General features: G+C 35.9%; 1 long non-coding RNA gene across 5 annotated transcripts in view; it reads right to left on the reverse strand.

Annotated features, from left to right (window-relative positions):
* Positions 1 to 585: 585 nt before the first annotated feature.
* The window catches only part of LOC116462765 (uncharacterized), an 81,720-nt gene continuing 55,258 nt past the window's right edge, over positions 586 to 27,047 (reverse strand). For all 5 annotated transcript variants that reach the window (XR_004246442.2, XR_004246444.2, XR_004246443.2 and 2 more), the window contains 3 exons: positions 13,644 to 13,860; positions 5,590 to 5,652; positions 586 to 5,033 (listed from right to left, as the gene is read on the reverse strand). This is a non-coding gene — a long non-coding RNA (uncharacterized LOC116462765). The remainder of the gene's footprint in view (positions 5,034 to 5,589; positions 5,653 to 13,643; positions 13,861 to 27,047) is intronic.

The raw sequence follows: 27,047 nt of genomic DNA on the forward strand, positions 1-27,047 counted from the left end.
TTGCTCTGTCACCAGGCTAGAGTGCAGTAGTGTGATCCTAGCTCAGTGTAGCCTCAAACTCTTGGGCTCAAGCGATCCTCCCACCTCAGCCCCGCAAGTAGCAGGGACTATAGGCGTGTGTCATCATGCTTGGATAATTTTTAAAATTTTTTTGTAGAGACAGGGTCTAGCTTTATTGCCCAGGCTGATCTTGAACTCCTGGGTTCAAATGATCTTCTCACCTTGGCCTCCCAAATTGTTGAAATTACAGGCATGAGCCACAATGTCCAACCAGAAACTCACTTTAAATATAAAGATACAGATGGGTTAAAGGTAAAAGCATGAGAAAAAGATATTTCATGTAGTTGTAAGCACATGATACTTAGAGGGGCTATTAATATAAAACAGAGTAGACTTTAGGAGAAATAATACATGTTGGTGGTTGGAGTTTTCAACATTACTCTCTAATTGGCAGAACAAATAAAAAGAAAATCAATAAAGGTATAGAAGACTTGAACAACTTTATTAATCAACTGAACCTAACTGACATTTATATAACCCTCAAAGGTACATGAAACATTTGGGGTCATTTAAGAAATATATATATTTTCATGAGAGAATTTATTTTAAATAGTTTCAGTGTAATAACACCACTGGACTCTGACAGTTATAATTTAAGACTAAGTTCTTGAATTTCTTCAAATTAAAATTTTTTTAGTCCTAACTTGATATGAGTTTAAATTCCATTATCTAGAAAATCCTTCAAATTGTAATATTTGGGTATTCAAATAAAATCTTCAACTTTTTGAAGGTGCAAGCATTTTCCTTCTCTTGAGGGTTCAGAAAGCGCTGTGCAATCCAAACAGCTACATGATTTCTATGCACAAACAAGTACAAAAGTATGCAACCAGAGGTTTCATTGGTTCAGCAAATTGTTATTTAACCAAATTCCAATTCTTTGAAAAGATGAAGAGACTAACAAATATAGAGAGATAAAAAAGTTGTTGGAAAACATATTAGAAAAGTAATACTTTTTCATATTAAGATCATGTCTAGTTAAATATCACTGTTATTCTTGGCTTGAGAGAAACAGTAACACACACATTTATCTTTTTCAGCATACACATTTTATTTATATTTTAAACATCAATCAAGAGCCACACAATTCTCTAGTACAGTCAATAACTCAATAATTAATTTTGACCAATTAAGCAATTTATTATTTCACTTTCATTTCCTTTTTTTTTTCCACTAAGGAGACCTAAAATATGCTAGGTTTATGACAGGTTATTAGAATATGATAACATGAATTTTATTTTTAGTACTAATTTTGTGAAGCTTGGTTGAAAGCATCATAAATCAATTTACTTGCCTGTGTCCCATTTTTAAACTCATTCCCAAAATATATTACATTCCTACAACAGAATCAGATATCAAATCTTAAGAAATTTTTGATTGTATAGGACTTTTATTTGGCAGTTAAAACTCTGTTAATTCAGTTAAAGAATTCATTTAAAGGATTAAAAAGAAACACACCAAGAAGGAAACAAACCATACAAAAATTCCCCAACAAACCTGGTCCTCCCAATGTGGAATGCCGTTCACCCTGGAATTTCATACATGCCACTCACAAACTTCAGATGAGACCACCATGAGGCTCTTAGCAGTTAAGGACAACTACAAGCCAAATAAATCCTAATTACCCATTTCCTTAAGTTCTCTAGGCTCCAAATCTCTTGGGTTCTGCCCTTCTCATTTATTTTTAGCATTATATTCTTCTTTTTTAAAAAAGAAATGCATAAAAATACACAATAAAATATTTTAAGAGGATCCAGACTAATTGAAAAACAACTTATAGATCCACCCCCTCTAGTGACCTTACAGCATCATCTAAACAGCTGCCATTACACCAAGATTTCACAGAAGAATATTCTACAACACTGGAACTGTTTCTGTTTCACATATTTTAAAGGTCATTGTAAAACATATGATATATGTATATCATATGTGTATATTTATATATATGCATAAACATTTTTAACATACTTGTTTATACAAAGATAATTTCGAATTTATTCAATTTATTTGTTAAATGATTGGGTTTATAATGAAAAAAACTTAATTTAGAGATGTGATTATGACATAGATTTCCTGGAATCAAAAAGAAAAAGAACTTAGAAGACAACTCAGAACACAAAATCTCTTTAAACATTACAAATAACTGTTTTATTACTTCAAAATACCAAAAGTCTTCTGTATAGTACTTATCATATATATCAAATGACTTTTAAAAGAGTCTCAGCAACCATATCTACTATCTTAATCTCTTCAGAACAAGTACATAAGGAGAAAATTCTATAAATCAGTCCTCGATGACAGAGGGTTTGTTTAGGAGTTTACCAAATGAAACAACCCTGCTGGAATTCCTTCAAGTAGCCTGTGAAAATGTCAGAATGGAGTCTGTTTTGGAGGTCATAGTCCCTAGAGAGCTCTGAGTTTTGGCCTGTTTGTCTTTTCACATGCTTTAATATTTGAAAATCCTTTTTTGTAGACACTGACTGATGCCCAGAGAATGCTAGGATTGTGGGAACTGGCAGTACCAACAAGAGACGAACTTCATGGGAAATCAGTGCCCACTGCCTTTGCCCTCTCGGCACTCATCAGATAAGCTGCTCTTCAAATGTTATGAAGGTACATGGTGAGACATTAAGAAACTGAATGTCATTTTGCCTTTTTAAAAAAGAAATAGTTGTAGAAAATGGGAGCAAAAGTCACTGGGACGACTGAAAAAAATGCTAAGTTATAAAACATCATGGTGAAAATTCTGAAAAACTACATTGACTTAGTATGAATTAAAACACAGTTGACCCTTGAACAACATGACTTTGAACTTCATGGGTCCACATATATTTGGGTTTTTTTCAATAAATGTGTTGCAAAATTTTTTGGAGATGTGTGAAAATTTGAAAAAGCTCAGATGAACCACACAGCCTAGAAATATCAAAAGAATTAAGAAAGGTATGTTGTGAATGTATAAAATACATGTGGGAACTAGTCTATTTTTATCATTTACTACCATAAAATATACACAAATCTATTATAAAAAGTTAAAATTTACCAAAACTTACATACACATAGAGACCATACGTGGCACCATTTATAGTTGAGCAATGTAAATGAACATAAATCAACTGTAGTGGATATTGTACTACTGTGACAATTTTGCAGTCACCTCCTGTTGCTATCGTGGTGAAGCTCAAGAGCTGCGAGTACTGCTTAAAACACCAAGTGATGCTCACCAGCTCCGCGTGAGCAGTTGTCTCTCCAGGAAATTGCGCATCGAAGTAAAAAGTAATCTCTTGAGGTTCTCACATATTTTTCATCATGTTTAGTGCAGTACCTTAAACTTTGCATAATGAGACTCCTACGAAGTACCGCTAGTTATTCTGGAGGTGCTCCCAAGAAGCAGAAAAAAGTCATGACATTAGAAGAAAAAGTTGAATTGCTTGATATGTACCATAGATTGAGATCTGCAACTGCGGTTGCCCACCATTTCAGACAGATGATTCATTTTATAAACAGACTGTGTAAACTTCCAGTATTGATAAATACAGTAAAATACTGTAGATATGTGTTCCTCATAATTTCCTTTATTTCTTATGATGAGGTCTTGCTATATATTGTCCAAGTTGGTCTTGAACTCCAGGCTCAAGAGATCTTCCTGAGTAGCTGGCACTACAGGGGTGAGCCACTGAACCTAGCTCCTTATGATTTTTCTTAATAACATTTTCTTGTCTCCAGCTTACTTTATTGTAAGAATACAGTACATAACGCATATAACATATATGATATGTGTTAATCAACTGTTCATGTTATAAGGAAGACTGCCAGTCAACAGCAGGCTATCAGGAGATAGGTTTTGAGGGAGCCAAAAGTTATACGTGGATTTTTTTACTGCACGGGGGTCAGTGCCCCAATCCCTACATTGTCCAAGGGTTAACGATACTGCATTCTCAAAATATACATACTAATAAAGTGCTAATTATGTGCTTGCACTATTCTCTATACTTGATTTAGATTACTTGATCTAACCCTCATAGCAATCTTATGAAACAAATACTAGTGTGATCCCCACTTTGCAGATAAGGACACTAAGGCAAAGGGAAGGTAACTAATTGGTCCAAATTCACATAGCCAGTAATGGTGTGGCTAAGATCTAGGCTTAGGGTGGCTCCAAAGTTGGTACCTCCATCATGGTATTCTCACATCAGGCATGCAAGACCGGGTTAATTAAAACATGTACTGAGAGCCTAAGATGTGCCATATGTGTGCTAGTCACTTTAGATGCTTTATTTCATTCAATCTTCCCAACAATCCAGGAGGCATATGTAAGATTATTCCAACCACGACTTTGAGGGGCCTGCCACCACACATTTAGTGCAACAGAGCAGGCTCTTGCTCGGCTTAACTCTACAGCCCTCCTTCTTTAAAACTAGGTTCTTCTTTTTCAGTCATCCACAAGAATCATCTCCAATTATTTTTCTGTATACAGTCGGGAAATGTCTTTTAAAAATCTTTGTGTAACAAGTTTATGAGAATATACTACATCATGAACTTTCAACATTATACTAGAGGCCTAAAAATCTAGGAATTATTTTAGAGTAAGAGGCACAATGATCATTCAATAAATGTTTGCTAACAATAATTTTAAAAAGTATCATTTCCATTCTTGAAATATCAATTTTTTAATACTTTGGGAGAGCGGAGTATTCTGATACAGCAAACTTTTCTTTCCTATAATATGTGGCAGTGGTTTGATCAAGCAGTCCAAGCAACATTCTTCTTAACTGCTATGTCAGGATCAAGGCTTCTGTCAAAGAGGGTCTTCTATTTTGTAGCTATGAATCGCAAATCTGCAGACGGTGCTGACCAACTGTAACACTTGTCAGTTTTTAAACTTAGACTATGAGAACCAAAGGCAAGCCGTGAATCAGACTTTTTGCTTTTCTTGTTATGTCTTCATTAAACGCAGAGGCCATATATCAAAAATTTAACTGGTGAAATAGACACCCAACGATTAGCATTTTCTTAATGAAAACAACAACATAAATACCATAAAAATATGAATTTGGGATTTGAAAAGAGCTGAAAATTATCTTTTAGCTGACGGTTTGATGCTATTATAAAAATCTTAACACATACCTGCCAACCCTTAAAAACGATCAATAGAAACTACATATTCTAAATCAGACACATTATTTTCGAGAATAACAAACAAGTCAATTACTCTCTTCTTTAAATATGGCAGGAAAGTCTGACTAATTGAGAGAGCTGGCAAGTATGTTTAGTAATACAGCTGTGAGGTCTGTATTAAACAGCAACACAACTAATTTGTATCTAAGGAAAATTCCATTGGTTAGCTGAGATGGAAGTTATCTTCCATTCTTTCTGTTTCTGCTGCCCAATGAATAGTACATGGCAAACATGACAATGAGATATAAGAACACATGATGTAATGAGGAAGGGCCGCCAGGGAGACACATGGGCTGGAGGCTGCTGTACGGATGTCATAATGGGCAAGCTGTGACACAGAGAGCGCCTTAGACTTACCCATGCTCACAGACCGAGTCAGCAGAGGAGACTGAGGTCCTGACTCCCAAAAGACTATACTTCCTGTCAATAATAGTGAGGGTAGTCGGTGAGGGCAGGAGAGCCAACGTACGGATTAATGTAAAGGAGTCAGAAAAACATGATATTTGCTAATTAGTCTAGGTAATTATTAATTACAAGCCAAAGAGAAAATTCCAACACATGTTACTTTAACATATCAGTCTTACTGTTTTCTGTCACAAGGGTACTTTATTATTGATGTCTTAAAATATAAGCTAAGTAACAAAGAAAAATTGTCATAGGTCACTTTTTTCCAGTACATTCCCTGTATTAGGCTCTTTTATAGGTATGGTAGAGAACAGGTATCCAAAACTATCTTTTCTATTTTTTAGCTATAAGAGGTCCTTGTGATTGAGTTACGTGGCAGACATAAGTAAATGGAGCCCCACTTTAATTTTCCTAAGTCAGCCCAGCAGAGGAACTAATTATAAACTAATTGATTAATTCCACAAAGTCTTGTGAGGTCTAAGTAGCTAGGAGGTTATAGTTGAGTCATACTTATTAAACTAATCATTTATATTATGTATATTATATTTTATAATTGCTTTCTGAGGAACAGCAAAGACTATTTCTTAATAAATTTGTTTCAGTTTATTCACTGGTCCAATGTGTAATATAAATGACATGGTGGGCTCTACTTTTATGAAAATTATCTCAATCTATATAGAAAATAATGTACTTCTGTGACTTCAGTAACTATAGAAAAGTCATCTAAAATGTTAAGTAAACATAAAACAAGTAAACAAGTTTAAGATGATGTGGTCTCATCATCGGTTTAAACTGCTAATTACTATTATGTTTTAAATCTTACTATTAATAAATGTGTTAATTGTGATGCCCCAAAGGTATTTCAACAAGAGGACACAATTTAAAGACTAAATAAATTACTCAAAATGAGCTTCAGGGGTGCTGTAATAGGGTCCATGGTCTTGCTGATGCACAAAGCTTCATCCACCCCCTCATTGATAACTAAAGCAAGCCCATGTTAGCATTCTGATGCTGCTACTCCAGCAGGAGATCAAACTCACTGCCAGCTACAAATGGGAGAAGGTAAAGTCACACACAGCCCCCTCCCTCGCTCCAAACACACTGCATGGGTGTGTTCTGCAATGCACTGAAGCAAACAAAATCCTCGGTAACAACAAAAACTGTCTAAATAAGACACTCAGAGTAGAAAAATAGAAGGCAGACAGGGTTACAGGTGCTTATTTACATTGCGAATCAAAACATACTAACAGGAGACATTATAAAGGTCATTATGAAAGAGAATACCTCACCCTTAAGGTACTTACAAGGCTTCTTTTTCATTCTGAAGGGTTCAAGAGATTTTCACAAACAAAAAGAGTATGAGAGTTGCCACAATTAAGAATTTCATTTGCAGTTGGGAGGCTTATAGCTTGCTTTTAAAACTATAATTGTGTTTAGTATAAATCCTAAAGCCCAATTTTTAAAAATATTAATTTAAAACAACTAAGGAAAATTATATTCACAGAGTATATACTTCTTTTCTCAGTGTAAGTACTCTAACTCCTGAAAGCAGGAAAACAAGCTACTTATCAGAATGTTTACTGATGTCCTTGAGAATTACATGAAACACTCCAGATCCTAAATATGTTAACAGCAAAGCCAACGACAAGATTTTAGAGAAATTTATTCATTTCTATTATTTCCAGTTATAGAAAAGGAAAGCAAGAATTCCACAGCTCTGTCTTGGCTACTGAGCATCTATTTGTTTCCTGCTCGTTTATGACACTATGACAACTTTCTGTCTGGCTATCTGCTCCAGAGAAAAGTATAAATTTCCTCTCTCTCCCTCACCAATCTCCATTCATTCATTATACCAGCTCACCTACGGCCTCAAGAACCCAGTTTTGCCCAAAACAAATGCTCAATGCCATTGTGTATTTCCAGATACTCGGACTGACAGTAAGCCTAGCAGGTTAATGAGAGGCAGGGAAATGCTTTCAAAGTGAAACCCCCAAAAAAGGCCAGCTCTAAATATACGCCATTCATTTTCTATGGTGTGAGGCAAGCAGTTTTCTTTGGCTGGGTTCCATGGCTAGGCAAAGTTCACCTGACTGTTTGCAAATATGTTAATACATGTATTGAAACCAAAGCAAAAAGCCATCTTGGGTTCTCTTGTGTGCAGCAAACTTCTGAATAAATTATTATCTCTCTAGTAAGTGATCATTTCAAGAACTGAAAAAGAGATTATCTAAAATTATTCTGTATGATAAATTTAATGGATGGAAAATCTCAGAAGAAAAGATTTCAAGATGGGACTATAAGCTCAGAACCCTAACAACTGCAGTAACGTTGTAATACCAAAGTTTAAAATAAGAACGGCAAATGTCATTCCTCTTTATTGAGGCCTAAAACACACTGACTACTTCATAGTGAACAGAGTTTGAAAAAGCCTTTTAGTTCAGGAAGAGGGAGGTAGATGATACTGATTTTACAACAGTCTAAATCAGCTGGCCTGTGCTATTTCTGTGACCATGTCAACATGACTGCTCCTCACCTTAAAAGTACCTGGACTCAAGATATACCACAAAGTATTAAAATACCAAACAGTTTTTAAAAATGAAAATCTATATTAACTTCTCTGCTTACTCTGTAATAATACTGGCAATGACTTAAAACCTTAAATTCACCAGCCAGCATCCCTGAGGGTTGCTCTGCCTGTCAGCTTACCGGTCTTGCACACAACCTCAAGAAGGAACAGCTCCTCCCGCAGGGTCCCCTCAGAGTGTAGGCACAGGCAAAGGGCTGCAGCTCTTTCAGTGATGTTGTTTCTACTCACTTTGTCTTTCCTTGCTGAGCTTTTCCAATTTAAACACTAAAGTACTATTCCTTTGACTGGTTTCCTTTTTATTCCCAGTCTGCTCATGTGAAGGAATGCAAATCGTGAAAAAGATGGATCTAACGTGTATTTAAAATGTTAAAATGAAGCTCAATCCCCTGTATATGCATTGTTTTAGTAAAGGTAGATTATGCATGTGTTTCTGTACATCCATTTTCCTTCATTAAGGCCTCACTTGTTAGGAAAAGTTAATTGCCTAAATATGGCTGATTTACTTTGAGGTACTATTTTGGTCACATTCAAGGGTAAAGGAAAATCCCAGCTTCTCTTTACTAAGTATCTCCCCTATGTGCTCCAATAGTGGGAATATCCTGCCGCTCCACTATCATCAGTAACATAAATATGAATGTAAAACAAGGGAAGATCCTGGAATCATTAAACATCAACTTCATTTTCCTTGTAAAGTGTATTATAAACTATTATATATTACCCTTTTAGACACTAATCCCAAACTGAAATATGTCCATTCTTCCCTCAACAGAAAATAATTCTAATAAGTGAAATTCAAATGTTTAGGAATAACAATAAAAGACAATCACCAAAAAAATATGAATTCATTTATTTCATAATATCTAAACAATACTTTGTATTGATTAATTTTGATGCCAACACCTGCATTTTGTATGACTTAAACACTGCATTAAGAAGACCTAAAAAACGAACAACATGCCTGAAAAAAATTATTAAAGTAAGAATGTTACGGTCCTTTCATCTATATATTACTTGATGTGAATATACTCTGCTCACGTAACTGTCAAAAACTTAGACTTAAAAAAATTTTAATATATTTGAAAATTTTATATATAAATAATAAATATTATAAATAAATAAATATTATAAATATTATAAATAAATAAATATTATAAATAAATAAATAATAAATAAATAAATAAAAATATACATATATATATATTTTGAGACAGTTCTGCCCCCCAGGATGGACGTGCAAGCTCCGCCTCCCGGGTTCACGCCATTCTCCTGCCTCAGCCTCCCAAGTAGCTGGGACTACAGGCACCCGCCACCATGCCTGGCTAATTTTTTGTATTTTTAGTAGAGACGGGGTTTCACCGTGTTAGTCAGGATGGTCTCGATCTCCTGACCTTGTGATCTGTCTGCCTTCGCCTCCCAAAATGCTGGGATTACAGGCTTGAGCCACTGCGCCCAGCAAAAATTATATATATTTATCATGTACTTTTTTTTGAAATATGTATACACTGTGGAATTGCTCAAATGAATTAACATATCATTATTTCAAATGTTTACTATTTTTTTCATGGTGACAACACTTAAAATCTACTATCTTAGCAATTTTCAATACAATACATTGTTATAAACCTTGGCTACCATGTTGTGCAATAGATCTCTTGAACTTATTCCTCCTATCTAACTGAAATTTGTATCCTTTGAGCAGCATTTCCCCAAAAACCTAGATTTCTGACAGCCAAATAAGGATGCCTTTTATGCTTTGGAATGTATATGCAAATTAGGTTAATATATCATAAGCCTGAAATTATATGTCTGAATATAAAATAAGGCTTCTATAATAACTTCCTGAAGTCATTTATCAGAAAAGAGGGAACAATCTCATAGTGGAGTCTTTGCACGGCTTCTCAGAATATGAGATGTTCTTTCATTTACTCCATATTGAACAAAAAAGGACTCTTGAAGAAAACACATTGGCTTAAAAACCAACTTCTTTTGAAGCTATTTTCAGGTTTACAGAAATATTTTAATCAGAATTAGAAAAAAAAAAGGAAAAGAGAAAAAAATCAATACATCATTCCCAGTTAGAACCTTAAAAATGCAAAGTGTTGGGTGTTGTTACAAAGTAGCCTTTTAAAAACTGCTTTTTAAAAAGTAGTCAAATATTATTCTCTCAGAAAGAACACTAGTAACAGTTAATTCTGGGAAAATAACTGTGCAGGTAAGGGACAAGATTCGGAGGGTAACCTACTTTTCACTAGGTAATCATAACATTTTAAACCACATGAATACATTATCTGCTTAGAAAAAGGCAAAATTCTAAAACAGAAACTAGACCCCATAAAACGTAACAACCAATGACAAATCAAACAAGTATTATGTTATGGAGATTATGAGTATATAACTAAGACAATAAAAAAAAAACTGTTTTGTGAATGGTACTTGCGATTTAGACATGAAATTTTCAGTGCCGGGGGGAGGCATAGCATTTGGAGATATATCTAATGTTAAATGATGAGTTACTAGGTGCAGCACACCAACACGGCACATGTATACATATGTAACTAACCTGCACGTTGTGCACATGTACCCTAAAACTTAAAGTGTATATATATATATATATATATATATATATATAAAAAAAAAAAATATATATATATATATAAAAAGAATCAGTACTACCAAATACGGGATTTATTCAAAGATACCAGGAAGATTCTTTGTGTCTAAAACACGCACCTCCATCCTTCAGAGGCCTGGATTTCCAAAATTACGCCCTATCTTCTCATAAGCTAAATCATTATTTTGTCTCCTACAAAATATCAAACATCTTTTGAAGAAAACATATTAAACCCAATTGGTCAATAATAACATTGTGGTTAAGTTTTAAATTATTTTCTGTGTGGTATTTTGACCGTTACTAAAGAAAGACAACATTAAAAAATGCATCTCTCTTGTCCCTTGTACATATTAAGTGCTTAATAAATGTTTGCCTAATGAAAAAAAAAAAAGAAATGTTCAGTGCCAAATCATGCACATGTTACAAAGCTGCTGTAACTCAAACCAAAGAGACAGAAATAAAGATGCACCCTGGAAATTAGTGCTAGATGGATGATGCACAGGGGTTCTACTACTGATAAAAACACTGACCACAAAGATTCACATATAGACTTTGAGTAGGATGGTTTTATGAACAATGAGAGTGGTTAAAGCAATCCTTCTACATTATTGCAATGCTTCATAAAATGTAACTACATTAATAAATTAAAAATTTTACCATTTAATCTATTTCCTTAAAAGTTTATAAGGGGAGACTGCTCTATATTTGGGCTTGCCACCTTATATTCTGGCATACATATTAACTTTTGCTGTAAATGACCATAAAGGATAAAGTCTCCTCACTCTTCCCTCCCCATTACAGAAGACCATTATTGTGCACAACTACGTGTTCTGATTTTATACCAGTTCAACTCTTATTTTCTTTTAGGGTAATAACTTGGACATTATACTGGTCCAAGTGTACTGTGTAAATCTGATCACACTTAGTCATGTTTCAGTAAATGTGGCTATATTCTCTCAGCTACTGTCTAAGATAAATGTGGGTTCTTAAAAGATGGAAGGTTTAACCTGGGCGCGGTGGCTCACGCCTGCAATCCTAGCACTTTGGGAGGCCGAGGCAGGTGGATCACGAGGTCAGGAGATGAAAACCATTCTGGCTAACACGGTGATACCCTGTCTCTCTACTAAAAATACAAAAAATTAGCTGGGCGTGGTGGCGGACGCCTGTAGTCCCAGCTACTTGGGAGGCTGAGGCAGGAGAATGGCGTGAGCCCAGGAGGCAGGGCCTGCAGTGAGCCGAGATCACGCCACTGCACTCCAGCCTGGGCGACAGAATGAGACTCCGTCTCAAAAAAAAAAAAAAGAAAGAAAAGATGGAAGGTTTAAAAGCCATCACCAGTGAGTTAACCACAGCATCCTGAAGGTTTGACGGCACCTAAGATGCTGCTTTAAACCTATCAAACCACCCACCTATTGGCCGGGTGCTGTGACTCAGGCCTGTAATCCCAGCACCTTGGGAGGCCGAGGCAGGTGGATCACAAGGTCAGAAGTTCGAGACCAGCCTGACCAACATGGTGAAACCCCATCTCTACTAAAAATACAAAAAATTAGCTGGGCATAGTGGTGTGTGCCTGTAATCCCAGCCACTCAGGAGGCTGAGGCAGGAGAATCACTTGAACCTAAGAGGCGGAGATTGCAGTGACCAGAGATCACGCCACTGCACTCCAGCCTGGGTGACATAGTGAGACTCTGTCTCAAAAAACAACAACAACAACAACAACAACAACAACAACAACTTATCAAAATGGTCAAGGGCTGTGCCTAGCAACAAGATTCAGATACAAAGCAAAACATATTTTATTTGAAGGAGAACAAGTACATACCAAAGACATGTACTAAAGGCCTAAGAAGAGTGGTATATGTATGGTTTTTTTAAATCCACTTTCCTAAATAAGGTAAGTCCAATGAGTAGGAGGACTGGAAAACACTCAGGACCCAGGAAAGTAAGTGACAAGGTACATAATGAAGCACTCTGCAGGGAAAAGTTTTATTTCTTCTGGCTTTTAAAAAACTGAAATTTACAAATACACTTGTGAGTATAGGACTCATCAGAACTGTGGAAGGTATAGTAATTCCAGAAAAAAACCTTAATTCTGTTTTTTAATGTGTATCCTTAGAGTGCTTGTAAATTTTAACGTTACTTTGTTAGATTTTGTATCTTAAGTATTAAAAGTATATGTAATCTATATTTGTTTATGTTAAAAATTGACAGTACTGTGTCTTCTGGAGACTCTGGAATATCTCTGTGAGCGATGAAAATTTCCTGAACAGATAATGAATAGAAAATATTCATTTTGTAGACAAAGATGAGGCAGCCAAAGACTGAGAATATGACTGTATCCAATACCCATTAATATAATAAATACTCAAATAAGAAGTTCCTGACTTCTTAGTCATCACTGAGATAGCTTTGCTACTTCTGAAATTAAGGTGCAACACACCGGAGATGGAGAAAGAGGGAGGAGAATGTAGTCATATCCACAATCTATTTCCCTGGCATTAGCACAGGAACCTACTTTCCAATGCCATTCCAGCATGAAATCATCTGCTTGTGCTAAAATGGCTGAATCTAAAGTTTATTTCCAAAGGTAACGTCACTACCAAAGATACTCACTGGGAAAATAATGAAAGAACTGGATGGAAAGTGAAATTCTGCCTGTTATTAAAAACCATCCAGTACCTCTATAGGGTTCTCCTCCATGACAGACTGCTGAACTGACCAAAATACTACTACCAAACAGGAATAAACTGGGCTCCCAAAGAGGGGAAATCTTTAAATCAAAGATCCCATTGCACATGCTGAACTCACCATTTTTCCTTTCGTTCAGAGGGGGTAAGTTTTGACTGGACTGCAAGGAGAGTTCCTGGAATTCATGAGCCACAGCTTCACTCTGAGGACTTGGAGCAAGATGGGCTAAAGGTCCCACTTCATCCTCGGTGTCTATTGCCCCTGTGTGATCCATTGTGTTCCAGCCACTGGCAACAGGGAGTGCAAGACGCCTCTTAAACGCAGCCTATTGAAGACACTGCCAAAATAAAGAATGTGTAAAGAGATGGTGCAGTTATGTTTCTCCAATTTGCACGAAAGTATTAAAATGGCAATCCTGGGTTCTAGTCCAGTTTTACTGCTGTATGGTCATACTAATCCATTTACCCTCTCTAGACCTCAGGTTCTTTATCTAATGTGAGTAACATACTTCCCACCTAAAAACAAGCAATTATAAGGTAAATAAAAGTTGAAATATATTTTGTGTATTTTTTAATACCACAGATTAAAGAAAGTCATAGCCATTGGTGGCACTAAAGATTTAATGCATGCTAAAATGAAAAGACAGTCAATGAATGCTGATGAAAATAAAGAAGTAGTCTGGCTTGAAAATTCATCTTAACTCCTATATATGAAGCAAGTTTAAATTACTCAACATTCACAGCAACCAGTAAGGTTTCAGAAAATGACTTCTATCAGCCTGGGTCTCAGGGTGAGAATAACAGAAAACAGAACTTTCAGCTAACCCACAATGGACATACAGTTCATGACAAAGAAACAAACTTTTAAGTCACTGAAATTTGGGGTTGTTATCACAGTAAAACCTGGTTCATTCTGACTGATATGGAAATCAGCAACAGAAGTACCAAAGATACAACAAAAATTCTAAACATGTGACATTGGCTTAAGGACTACAAAGTCGGCAGCAGAAGGCTTACTGGAGGCTAGAAGGATGGTCAGTCCATGTTATGGCAGTGGCAAAACATTCGATAAGATTCTTTGCTGTCTGCTTATTTAGTAGCATTTCATAGCACAGTGTGTTCATCCTTTCACCTACTGAGGGACATCTGGGTTGTTTCCAGTTTTTGACTATTACAAATAAGGATGCTACAAATGCTCCCGTACTATATGGACACGTGCTTTCACTTCTCTTGGGTAAATACCAAATATCCAAACGGTAAATACCAAGACTGTATTTACCCAAGAGAAGTAAAAGCATGTATCCATATAAATACTTGTACAGGAGTGAAATGGCTAGATCACATGGCAGCTCTATGTTTAAATTTTTAAGAAACTGACCACTGTTTTCTAAAGTGGTTGTACCACTTTACATTCTTACCAGCAGGGTATGAGAATTCCAGTTGTTCCACATCCTTGGTACTTCGTATGATCAGTCTTTTCCATTTCAGTCACTTTAATGGGCAAGTAGTATCTCATTGTGGTTTTAATTTGCATTTCCTGAGTGACTAATGATGTTGAGCATCTTTTAATTTGCCATCCCTATATCTCCTTTAGGTAAGTATCTGAGCAAATATTTCTTTTTTTAAATTAGGTGGTTTATTTTCTTATTATTGAATTTTCAGAGTTTTAAAAATATATTTTGGATACAAGTACTTTATCAGATATATGATTTACAAGTATTTTATCCCAGGCTATTTGTATGTTCTTAATAGTGTTTTATGAAGAGTATTTTTAATTTGATGAAATCCACTAATGATCAATTTTTTTTCTTTTATGGATCATGTTTTTGTTGCTGTAGCTAATAAATCTTTGATTAGCTCAAGGTAATAAAGATTACTTCCTGTTTTCTTCTAGATCTAGTTTTACGTTTTACATTTAAGTCTATGATCCATTTTGAATTAATTTTTATATATGTGGTGAAATATGAATCAACTTTTTCAGGTTTTTTTTTGGCATATGTATATCTGATTGTTCTATCATCATTTGCTGACAAGATTGTCTTTATTAAGTTGCCTCTGCATCTTTGCTGAAATTCAACTGAGTATACATAAATAGATCTATTACTTTACTTTCTATTTAGTTCCCAAAAACAAGTGAGCCACAAATTGGGGTGGGGGGCAGGTGAATGCACTGTGCTCCAAGTCTCTGGCTGATCCCTCAACTACACACATACAGGGCAGACTCCATGCAGCCCAGCTAAGGCAAAAAGAACTGAACTGAGATTTCTGGTGCTGCCCACCAAAGAAAAGACAGCTTGCAAGAGTTCAGCAAACTTAACTGCCTGCTCTTAACAAAACACCACTCTTAAGAAGAAACCTAACAGAATCTAGAGTCTCTACAACTGTCAATCTGAATTACATATCCAATGGAAATACCCTTTAATAATGAAGGCAAAATTGTCACCAGCAGATTCACACTACAAGAAATTCATTAAAAACTTACTTAGACTGAAGAGAAGTGATACCAGATAAAAACTTAGATTTCAGAAATGAAAAGCATCAGAAATAGTAAACGTGTAGATAAAAAAACTAAAGACTAGCTTGTCTTCTGAATTTCTATATTATCATCATTCAAAGCAAAAATTATAACACCCTGTTGTGAGGTTTACACTACATGTAGATGTAATATACATGATAACTATAGCATAAAAGATGAAAGAGGGGTAAATATGTTCAGTGTCTTTACTTTCCCATACATCATAAGAAAACAGTGTAATTTTAACTTTAAGTAGACTGAGAAGATCGTATGCAACTACTTAAAACAACTATTTAAAAAATACAAATAGTTTTAGCTAAAACATCGCATTCTTAAAAATACCCAATTAACCCCAAAGAAGGAAAAGATGAATAACTAAAAAGAGATGAGACAAGCAGAAAACAAATAGCAAAGTACACTTAAATCCAACCTTATCAATAATTACATTAAATGTAAATGGTCTCAACACTCTAATTAAAAGAGACAGAATAAATTTTTAAAAGTCTATAAATGCATGCATATAAGTGACATACTTTAAATATGAAGGCACAAATAGGGTAGAAAATGGATAGAAAAAAGACAGGTCATGCAAACAGGAATTCCAAGAAGCCTGTGATGACTATATTAATATCAAATAAAGTAGACTTCAAAAAAGATGTTAGGTGAATCTGCATGTCAAATTACTTATTTCACTAAGGAATATTAAAATACAACTCCTAGACTTTTTCAAAACTATGAATTCTCATTTCAAATTACTTATTCATATAAAATAAAATCTGTTCCCATCAAATTAATTCTAAGATACAAGTACCATAATGCCCTTATAATTGAAAGATGTACAAGCTCTGAACATCAGTGCTAATGATTTGGAAGATCCTTTAGGCATAGATTTAAAAAAATATTTTCATGCAGTATTATCTGTTTTTCATACTGAAGAATTTTTTCAACCTATTATGGCTTGACTTTATGCTCACCTTAAACTCCCACACATCCCTCCCAATTATGAAAATTATAAGCTAAAGAAATCTTTATAAAATGTAGCAAAGGCAAAGATTAAGTTTTCAAAAAATTTTAACTTAATATTCATGAACATTTTTGAGAGGATATAGACTAAATCTACTCTGACATTTTGCAAGCTGTCACCTTAAAGTCTGCTTAACTACTTGATGATTTTCTTTTGAAAATAAGATCCAATATCACACATAAAATTGACTACTCTTTGTATAGTAGTCAATAATTGAGATATTAAAGAAATGGCATTAGAACAGATTATCTCATTGGGACATAATTTAGTTACAAAAGTAAAACAATCACTTAGCTTTCACTGGACAAATTGTGATAAAATATTAATTTTTCTAGAACTGACAGTATGAATGAAGAAAGTTACTATCTTACAAATCCCAATAACGTAACTGCAGTTCAGTTCAAAATGAAACAAAGCCAACATTCATCCAGCATTAAGTAAAAGTACAGCATAATACTCTAAGATCAACCTGGGATACAACTTCTCTCAAAAAACAAACCAGTTCATTGTAATATACTATGCCAGAGGTAGGGGAAAAAAATACAGGGGAAAAAAAAACCCAAGAGGCATTACACTTTCATTTTTCATCTATTCATTCACTAACTTTTTTGAATGGAGTCAAGATAGAACCAATAATAATTATCTTATATTTTAAAATATACTGGGCTACTGGGCTAAGGTAGTCCCCAAACCAGTGCTAATATGTGTTCACAAGTGCTTCTGAACTCTCCTCACAATATGATAATAATTTCGGGAGGTTTAAAAAAAAATCCCTGATGGGTGGGGATTGTTGGTGGGGAATCTCCGGACATTCTGCTGCAATTCGGTTTGGGACAGAGTGATCCTACTGTGTACCAAGCATTGAGAATCAATGGTCTAGCAGAACCTCTCATCTTACACAGAGGATAAATCATTTGCCCAGTGAGTGGGAAGAGAGGTCAAAGGCAATTATTAATACACATGTGAAAAACAGTAGAACATAAGCAGGATAAGTAGGTACAAAGTGCTATTTAGGAACTTTTTTTTTTCTTTTTTTTTTTTTGAGACAGTCTCTCGCTCTGTCACCCAGGCTGGAGTGCAGTGGCACAATCCTGGCTCACTGCCGCCTCCACCTCCCAGGTTCAAGTGATTCTAGTGCCTCAGCCTCCCAAGTAGTTGGGATTACAGGCACCACCACCGCGCTGGCTAATTTCTGTATTTTTAGTAGAGACAGGGATCTCACCATGTTGGCCAGGCTTGTCTCGAACTCCTGACCTCAACTGATCCACCCGCTTTGGCCTCCCAAAGTGCTGGAATTACAGGCATGAGCCACCGTGCCCGGCCTCTATTTAGGAACCTAAAGAATTAAATGTCTAATTGTATTGGGGTAAGTTAGGGAAGTCTTCAAGGATGAGTAGGAGTTCACCAGGCACAGAGTTTTTCTCATCAGTAAAAGGAAAGCAGCATAAACAGAGATCATCTAACAGCAAAAAACTGGATGGGGCCAGTGTAGAGGGCATGACACAGAGTGGTAGAAGATAAGGCTGGTGCAGTAAAGCACAATTGTAAAGGAAGGTGGACTCTAAAAACCAGTGACATGATTGATTTTGTATTTTAAAAAGATAATTCTGACAGAGCCCAGTTACTGATAAAAGTCTCATGCTGAAATGCTGAGGAACGAAGACAGTGGAAATGCAGAAACAGGAATAAATTCAAATATAGTCATACTTAACGACAGGGATACACTCTGAGAAATGCTTTGTTAGATGATTTCGTTTTGTGCACACCACAGTGTGCACTTACACAACCCTAGATGGTACAGCCTACTACACTCCTAGGCTGCAGGGCATAGCCTATGGCTCCTAGGCTACAAAAACCTGTACAGCATGTTACTGTGCTGAATGCTGCACCTGTTACAGGTGACTGTAACACAATGGTAAGTACGTGTGTCTCTAGACATAGAAAAGGTACAGGAAAAATAAAGCATTATAATTGTATGGGACCAACGTTACATGGTGCATGATTGTACTATTGAAGAGACAAAACGTCAAGGCTTGAGGATGGCCCATTTGCAAGGTAAAGATTAAAGAGTTGAGGATGGCTGAGGTTTCCAAATTTGGGCAGTTGGAAAGGCTGGTGGTATCATTAACACCAAGGCAGGTATAAGTAGTGAGGGTCTACTCACAAAGAGTGTTCGCTTGGAGAAACTACAGGTCCCCAAGGCCAGAACGCTGAAAAAACGGTATGGCTGGAGAGAGAGCCATTTGACTTCAGGCAAATCACTTCTCTCTTAGAGACCTAGTTTCCTAATTTAAAAAAATGGAAATGACAACTGAAAAGAAGAGATGGGAAGAATATTTACTCAGCTTGACGCTAAATCTAATCTAGACTTTCCTTAATTTTGACCCCTCTCTGGGTATCCAACATTTCCATTTTATAGATGAGAAAGCCAAGGCTTGGAAAGATTAAACAAACTTAAGAGACTAACATCAAAGCCATGTTTCCAACTTCAGAGCCCATATTCCTGCCCTGATAACATGGTATGTATGTGCCAAAATGCAAATAAATTGGAGCAAAGAATTGGGAGGGAGAGATGTTGGGGAGTGGGGTGAAGGGAGATGGGAAACAGGGACACGAGGTTGTGAAAAAAATCCATTTGTACAAATCCTTAACATGTGTACTGAAGGCCTGCATTATTAGGCACTGTGCTGGGCACTGAGCTTCCAATAATGAACCAGTCATGATCCCTGCTCTCAAAGCGGGCAAGACCTAGTCAAACAGGCAGTCACTACACTTCAGTGCTTAACAGGAGCTTCATGGCCGATGAAGGAAACCCTCTCCTCTTGTTCCATTTTGCAAAATGCTGAAAGCATGACTGGAATTAAACTTCAGAGAGGAAGAAAATGAAATCTATGGTAGTAGATGCACTACATATAAACAGGACATCTTTTTGATGCTAGGTTATAATTCTTTCAAATAAACAACTTCTAAGTAGAGTTTTTATCTGTAGCTGTTGGATTTTTACGTGTAGCCATTAAGTATACAAAAAAAATACTATAAAAATAGCAAATACTGACAATACACTTTATAGAAAAAGTTATATAACATTCCTGTGCTGGAAGTGGCTATTATAGTTCTAAGAATGCCAATGTGAGGATTTAACTTGTTCACTAGAGGAATAACTTTCAAATGAACACAACACGGAGCAAACTGCACACTAACCCTCCAACATGATACATTCTTAGTAAGTACTATAACACTTAAGTAAACACAATTTTTTGAAACATTCATTATAATCCATCTATAAAAATTTGAACTAGCAAAAGTTTCAAACACATATAGCTTTTAAATTACTACATAAAAGACAAGGAATTAGAAAATGTTATTTGTTCTCCAAGTAAAATGGCCAAAACCCAAGTCTTTTCAGTTTGAACAACTGTGTTTTTAAGTGTATTCATAATGAATGAATTTCAGAGAATAAGAATTGATTAGAGGATTAATTTTAAACAAGGATGATTTCCATATTTGGCAATTATTGGGTTAAAAACAAACTGTAATTTTGTTGAATTATAATTAGGATGATTTAAATGCTAAGAAGTAAATGTTTATAAACAGAGTAAACAAATATTTTATTTAACAGATAAAAAATATATTGTACTCCTATTTCCAAGTTCTCTAAGACAAGAAGAAAAAGCAGAAGGGAAGAGGACAAAGGGAAGAGATGAAAGAAAGAAAGGGAAAGAGAAAGGGAATCTATAAAAAGGGAAGACTTTGTTTTCCAGTGTTTAACTTTTGCTATTAGGAATCAATGGAATTTAAATTTACATTTAAAATACATGAAAGAAATGAAGTTTGATTTACTTGTCTAAGACATGATGACTAAGTGCAGTAGTGGGACCATAAGTCCCCTAATCTGTAATTCTGTTCTTTGGCACTTAATTAGCCAGAGTCAGAAATCCTGACGAATCATGCCAGTTAGTTGGTAAACTGAAAAACTAAGTTTAAAGAGGAGTCATTAAAAATGATACACACAAATCTGAAAACATTTTTCTTGAATTAGAGTGCATAAATATCAGTTCATTTGCCAGCCTTCTGATACAGGGTCAAGGCTATCTCTTGTCTCTTTACAGATGTGCTGGTCTTCTGGCATAAGCCACCACTGTCTATGACTTCGAGTTTTTGCTTCTTTAAAGTAGAGTAAAAATTGAAAAGACTCTGAGTACAGAATGCATCTATATTTTACAATTTTAACCCAATATTTTTAGTTTCTCACCCATACCTGATATATTGTAGTATTATTTAAGCAACATATCTTTGTTTCTAAACATCTAAATTTTTTTTGCATTCATATTTTGTCAGTTTACATAATATTTAGTTAAATTACTACGACTGGCATAAACAGATTTAGGAACAAACACAGCTGACTTTTGGTTAGGACACAACTCAGTTAGTCAGAACAGAACTACATCACCAGACTTTAGCACACCTCCTGGCGATAACCACTCAGCGTGTCCTGAAACAAAGGGAATGGAAAGAGTTGGTAATCCAGAAAGCTGGTCAAGAGGCAGATCGCTAAGAGAGCTTCTGCCACGAAGCATTTAAAAAAATATGTTAATTCCAGGGGCATCTCAAATCAGAAACCTGGGTCTTTTTAAGTTTTCTGGAGTCTGTTAATACAAATTACAACTAAGATATTACTTCATTACTGTTTAACTTCTTGTAAAATGTGTTAATATTGTACTCTTGAGACAACAGCTCAGAGTACATACCAAATAAAAGTTAATCTTCAGAGTTTCACAAAAGCACTTTAGCAGGTAGTAGAAATATGTTTCTAACACTATTAGTTAAATATGAGATCATCTATTCTATTTTAATTTTATCAAAGTCCTTCAAAATACTTTTGGGTTCTTAACCATCTTAAAGTGTAAAATTTGGTAGTCTTTTAATATATTCAGAAGGTGTGTAACCATCACTATCCAAATCCAGAACATTCTCATCACATCTAAAAAAAAAAAAAAAAAAAATCCTGTACCCATCAGCACAGCAGTCATTTCTTAACCTCTCCCTCAGCCCCTGGCAACCACTAATCTACTTTCTGTCCCTATGGATTTGTCTGTCCCAGACATTTCACATAAATAGAATCATAGAATATGTGGCCTTTTGTGTGTATTTTCTTTCATTTAACATAATATTTTCAAGATTCATCTATATTGTCCAAGTATCAATATTTTACTCCTTTTTATGGTTGAGTAATATTTCATTGCATGAATTTACCACCTTTTGTTTACCCATTCATCAGATGATGGACTTTGGATTGTTTCCACCTTTTGGCTACTACGAATGTTGCTATGAAATGAGTACACACGTTTTTGTGTGTATATATTTTTTCCATTCTCTTGGGTATACACATAAGAGTGGAATTGCTGGGTCATATGTTAAGTCTATGTGTAACCATTTGAGAGAATGCCCAACTGTTGTCCTCAGTGACTATACAATTTTACATTCCCACCAGCAAAAGTTGGGGTTCCAACTTCTCCACATTCTTTAAAAAAAAAAAAATCATAGCTATCCTTGTGAATGTAAAGTGGTAACTCATTGTGGTTTTGATTTGCACTTCCCTAATGACTAATGATGTTGAATTTCTTTTCATGTCTCATTGGCCATTTATATATCTTATTTAGAGAAATACCCATTTTTATATAGGGTGACTTGTGTTTTCATTGTTGAGTTAGAACAGTTTTTTCTTTCATTATATGTAAGTCTAATGGATACTAGATCCTTATAGATTTGCAAATATTTTCTCCCATTCTGTGGGTTGACTTTTCATTTCTTAATAATGTGCTTCCACAGACAAAAAAAATTTAATTTTGATTAAGTCAAATTTTCCTATTTTTTTCTTTGGTTGCTTGTACTCTTGATGCCATACCTAAGAAACCATCACCAAATGCACATCCATGAACTTTTGCATCTATTCACAATTCTGGTCACGCTATCCTAAATTAGCTAAAAAAAAAAAAAAAAAAAAAAAAACAGTTTAACTACATTCTGTTAAGTATGAAATTGCGATTGCCTCACCCACTGATGAGGCTCTTACTAATTTGGTTTGAATTTATATTAGATGAATTTTGAAATCCTTTTCCACAACAGAGACAGTATAGTATAGGGTATCGGTTCAGAGTTCATGTTTTGGAGTTAGATATGGGGACAAAACCCAGCACTATCACTAATAAATTATATGAACTTCAGCAACGTATAACCTCAATAAAGCTTAATTCCCCATGTATATATAAGCTTGGGTCATAGCACATGATATGGTTTGGCTGTGTGCCCACCCAAATCTCACCTTGAACTGTAGTTCCCATAATCCCCACGTGTCATGGGAGGGACCCAGTGGAAGGTAATTGAATCATGGGGGCAGTTACCCCCGTGCTGCCGTTCTTGTGATAGTTAGTGACTTCTCATGAGATCTGAAAATTTTATAAGGTGTTTTTCCCTCTTTGCTCATTGTTCCCTCTCCTGCAGTTCTGTGAAGAAGGATGTGTTTGCTTCCCCTTCTGCCATGATTCTATAAGTTTCCTGAGGCCTCCCTAGTGCCATGCTCTTTCCTTTATAAATTACCCAGTCTTGTGTATGTCTTTATTAGCAGCATGAGAATGAAGTAATACAGTACCTAACTCATGGATTATTATAAAGATTAAATGTACAGATACAAGTAGCTACTATTACAGTGGTTTCACCAATCAAAATGAATTTTCACATATACAGTATTGGCAAAATTCTGAAAGTTTAATAATACACACCACTGGCAAGTCAGGGCTATAACTCACATATTAGAGGAATATAAATTTTCTTTTCATGGAGAAAAATTTGCCAACATCTATTAAAATTACAAATGCATTAATTAATCCTTTGACCCAGGAATTGATTTTCTAGGAATTTATATATTCAAAATGAAATTGCAGGTAGCAAATCCTCTTCCCAAGGGTAGTGTAAAATAGGATAAAATAGTCAAAAACAATGGTTTCAGAACTCTAGAAATTGACAAAAGGCATAAAACAAGTAAGAGAAGTGTTTATTTTAGACAAAACTACTGACCCCTTAGTAAGAACAAAGGATTCTGTGGCATTTTGCACATCAATTATTTGATAAGGACTTGTATCCAGAATATAAAGAAAAAAAGATAAGGACCCCAATTTAAAAATGGGCAAAGGATTTGAATAAACATTTCATTAGGCCGGATGCGGTGGCTCACACCTGCAATCCCAGCACCTTGGGAGGCTGAGGCAGGCAGATCACTGGAGGCCAGCAGTGCAAGACCAGCCTAGTGAACATAGCAAAATCCTGTCTCTATTAAAAATACAAAAAAATTAGCTGGGCATGGTGGCGCGAGCCTGTGTTCCCAGCTACTCAGGAGGCTGAGGCAGGAGAATTGCTTGAACGCAGGAGGTGGAGGTTGCAGTGAGCCGAGATCACGCCACTGCACTCCAGCCTGGGCAACAGAGCGAAACTCCATCTCAAAAAAAAACAAACAAAAACCATTTCACTAAAGAAGACATATGCATGACTAATCAGCACATGAATAAATGTTCAATATAATCAGTTTAAATCAGGGAATTGCAATTAAAACCTACTGGTGGGTGTGAGATACTAAAAAGACAGACAAAAGCAAGTGTTGGCAAAGATGTGGAGAAATAGGAACCCTAACACAGCAATGGTGAGGATGTAAAACACTACTTTGGAAAACAGGCTGGCATTTCCTTAAAATGTTAAACATAATTTTACCATATGATCCAGGAATCCCACTCCTACGTATCTACCAAAGAGAAATAAAAACATATGTCCACCCGAAAATTTGCAGGCAAATGTTCATAGCAGCATTATTCAAAAGAGCCAAAACTTTAAATGTCCATCAACTAGTGAATGGATAAACAAAATGTGGTATATATCCTAATGAAATAATATTCAGCAACAAAATGAAAAGAAATAATGATACAACATGGATGAAATTTTAAGACTCAAAAGTGATGATTGTACAACTCTAAATTTACCAAAAAAAATTCAAATTTTATTCACTAAATAAGTGAATCTTATGGTATGTAAATGACACCTCAGTAAGGCTGCTTTACAAAAAGATATTTTGTATCTGTGTGCAAATGTTCCTAACAGCTATATTCATAATTGTCCCAAACTGGAAACAACCCAAATGACCTAAATGGATTGGAATAAACAACTATGGCACATGCATCCAATGGAATACTACTGAGTAATAAGAGGAGTAAACTACTGATAGGTGAAACAACATGCCTGAATCTCAAACGCATTATGCTAAGTGAAAGAAGTTGTACTCAAAGGGCTTCAATACTTGGACATGCTGGAAAAGCCAAAGCTACAGGGACAGAGAACTGAGTAGTGGCTGCCAGGAGTGGGGCTGATAACAAGGGGATTTTTGGGTGACGGAACTGTTCTATGTCTTGGTTGTGGTGGTTACATGTCTCTGTGTGTTTGTCAAAACCTAGAACTTATGCCAAAAATAGTGAATTTTATGATACACAAATTACAAATAATTAAAACAATGATATTGTACAAGATTACTGCGATATGGTTTTTAATAGCAAATGACTAGAAAGAACTCTAGCCACGATCAATAGGAGACGGGTTAAATTGTTGTACATTCATACAATATAATACTATGCAGTTATAAGTAAGAATGAGGAAGCTCTCTCCAGGTGATACTGATACGGAAAGATATCTAAGATCTGTTGCTAATGAAAGCAGGGGGTTAACTTGGTCAGGTCTGCCCGTCCCGCTTGCTTTTGGTCACTTGCTTTTTGTTGCTGCTGCTGTTGTTTTCCTTTTTCTAAGAAGCTGAAGGCCGCAGTAGGTGAAGGCATTACTGCTAAACACTGAAACTTCACTGGCTATATTATAGATAACATCATAGGTCATCAAAGTAACGGTCATTTCAGTTGTTTTCCAGGAATTTGGGCCAGCTCCTGCTCAGTTCCAACTGGTTAAGATCACCAACCCTTCAACTGGGCCTGTGTTAAGAACTTAAGAGGTGACCTTTTGAGGTCAGGGGGGCCAAAAACTCCACTCTCAGATCACGCTATCGCCATTTTTGGCACATATGTCCTATGAAATGGCATGAAACCCAACTACGCTTGCACAGAATGAACCTCTTACTTCATTTTTCCCCATGCCTTAGACCACCTCACTTCCCCAACCATAAACATCCCTAAGCCTTATCTTCAGGGAGGTGGTTTTCAGAGCTGTTCTCCTGTCTCCTTGCTTGGCAGCCTTGAGAATAAATCTTTTCTCTTTTGCAAAACCCAAGTCACAGTAATAAACTTACTGCATGCAGACAGAATGGACCTGGACTTGGCCAGTAACACCAATGAATTAGAAAAGGGGAAAAAAAGAAAAAAAATATATATATATATACAGTTTTGCTAAAATTACACCCTGGACAAAGATATAGGAAAGACTTGGACCTGGCCAGTAACACCAGTGAATTAAAAAAGGGGAAAAGAAGAATATATATATATATATATATATTCACTTTTGCTAAAAATGACACCCTGGAGAAAGAGGAAAGGAGTAGAGTGGTTCTCAGCTGTGTATGAACAGGAGTGGGATGGTGCAATGGAGTGGTCACTGGCCAAAGCTAGAGTGGATTTTCGTCTTATCTTTTTTTTTTTTTTTTTTTTTTTTGACAGAGTCTCGCTTTGTCCCCCAGGCTGGAGTGCAGTGGCATGATCTCGGCTCACTGCAACCTCTGCTCCCGGGTTCACGCCATTCTCCTGCCTCAGCCTTCCGAGTAGCTGGGACTACAAGCACCCGCCCACCACGCCTGGCTAATTTTTTTTGTATTTTTAGTAGAGACGGGGTTTCACCATGTTAGCCAGGATGGTCTCGATCTCCTGACCTCGTGATCTGCCCGCCTCTGGTGTAAGACAAAGGTACTTACCGCGCCCGGCCCTTAGTCTTGTTATCTTTGAATGTGTGAA

This window comes from Hylobates moloch, unplaced genomic scaffold (genome assembly GCF_009828535.3).
Source record: "Hylobates moloch isolate HMO894 unplaced genomic scaffold, HMol_V3 SCAFFOLD_23, whole genome shotgun sequence".
NCBI classification, from domain to species: Eukaryota; Metazoa; Chordata; class Mammalia; order Primates; family Hylobatidae; genus Hylobates; species Hylobates moloch.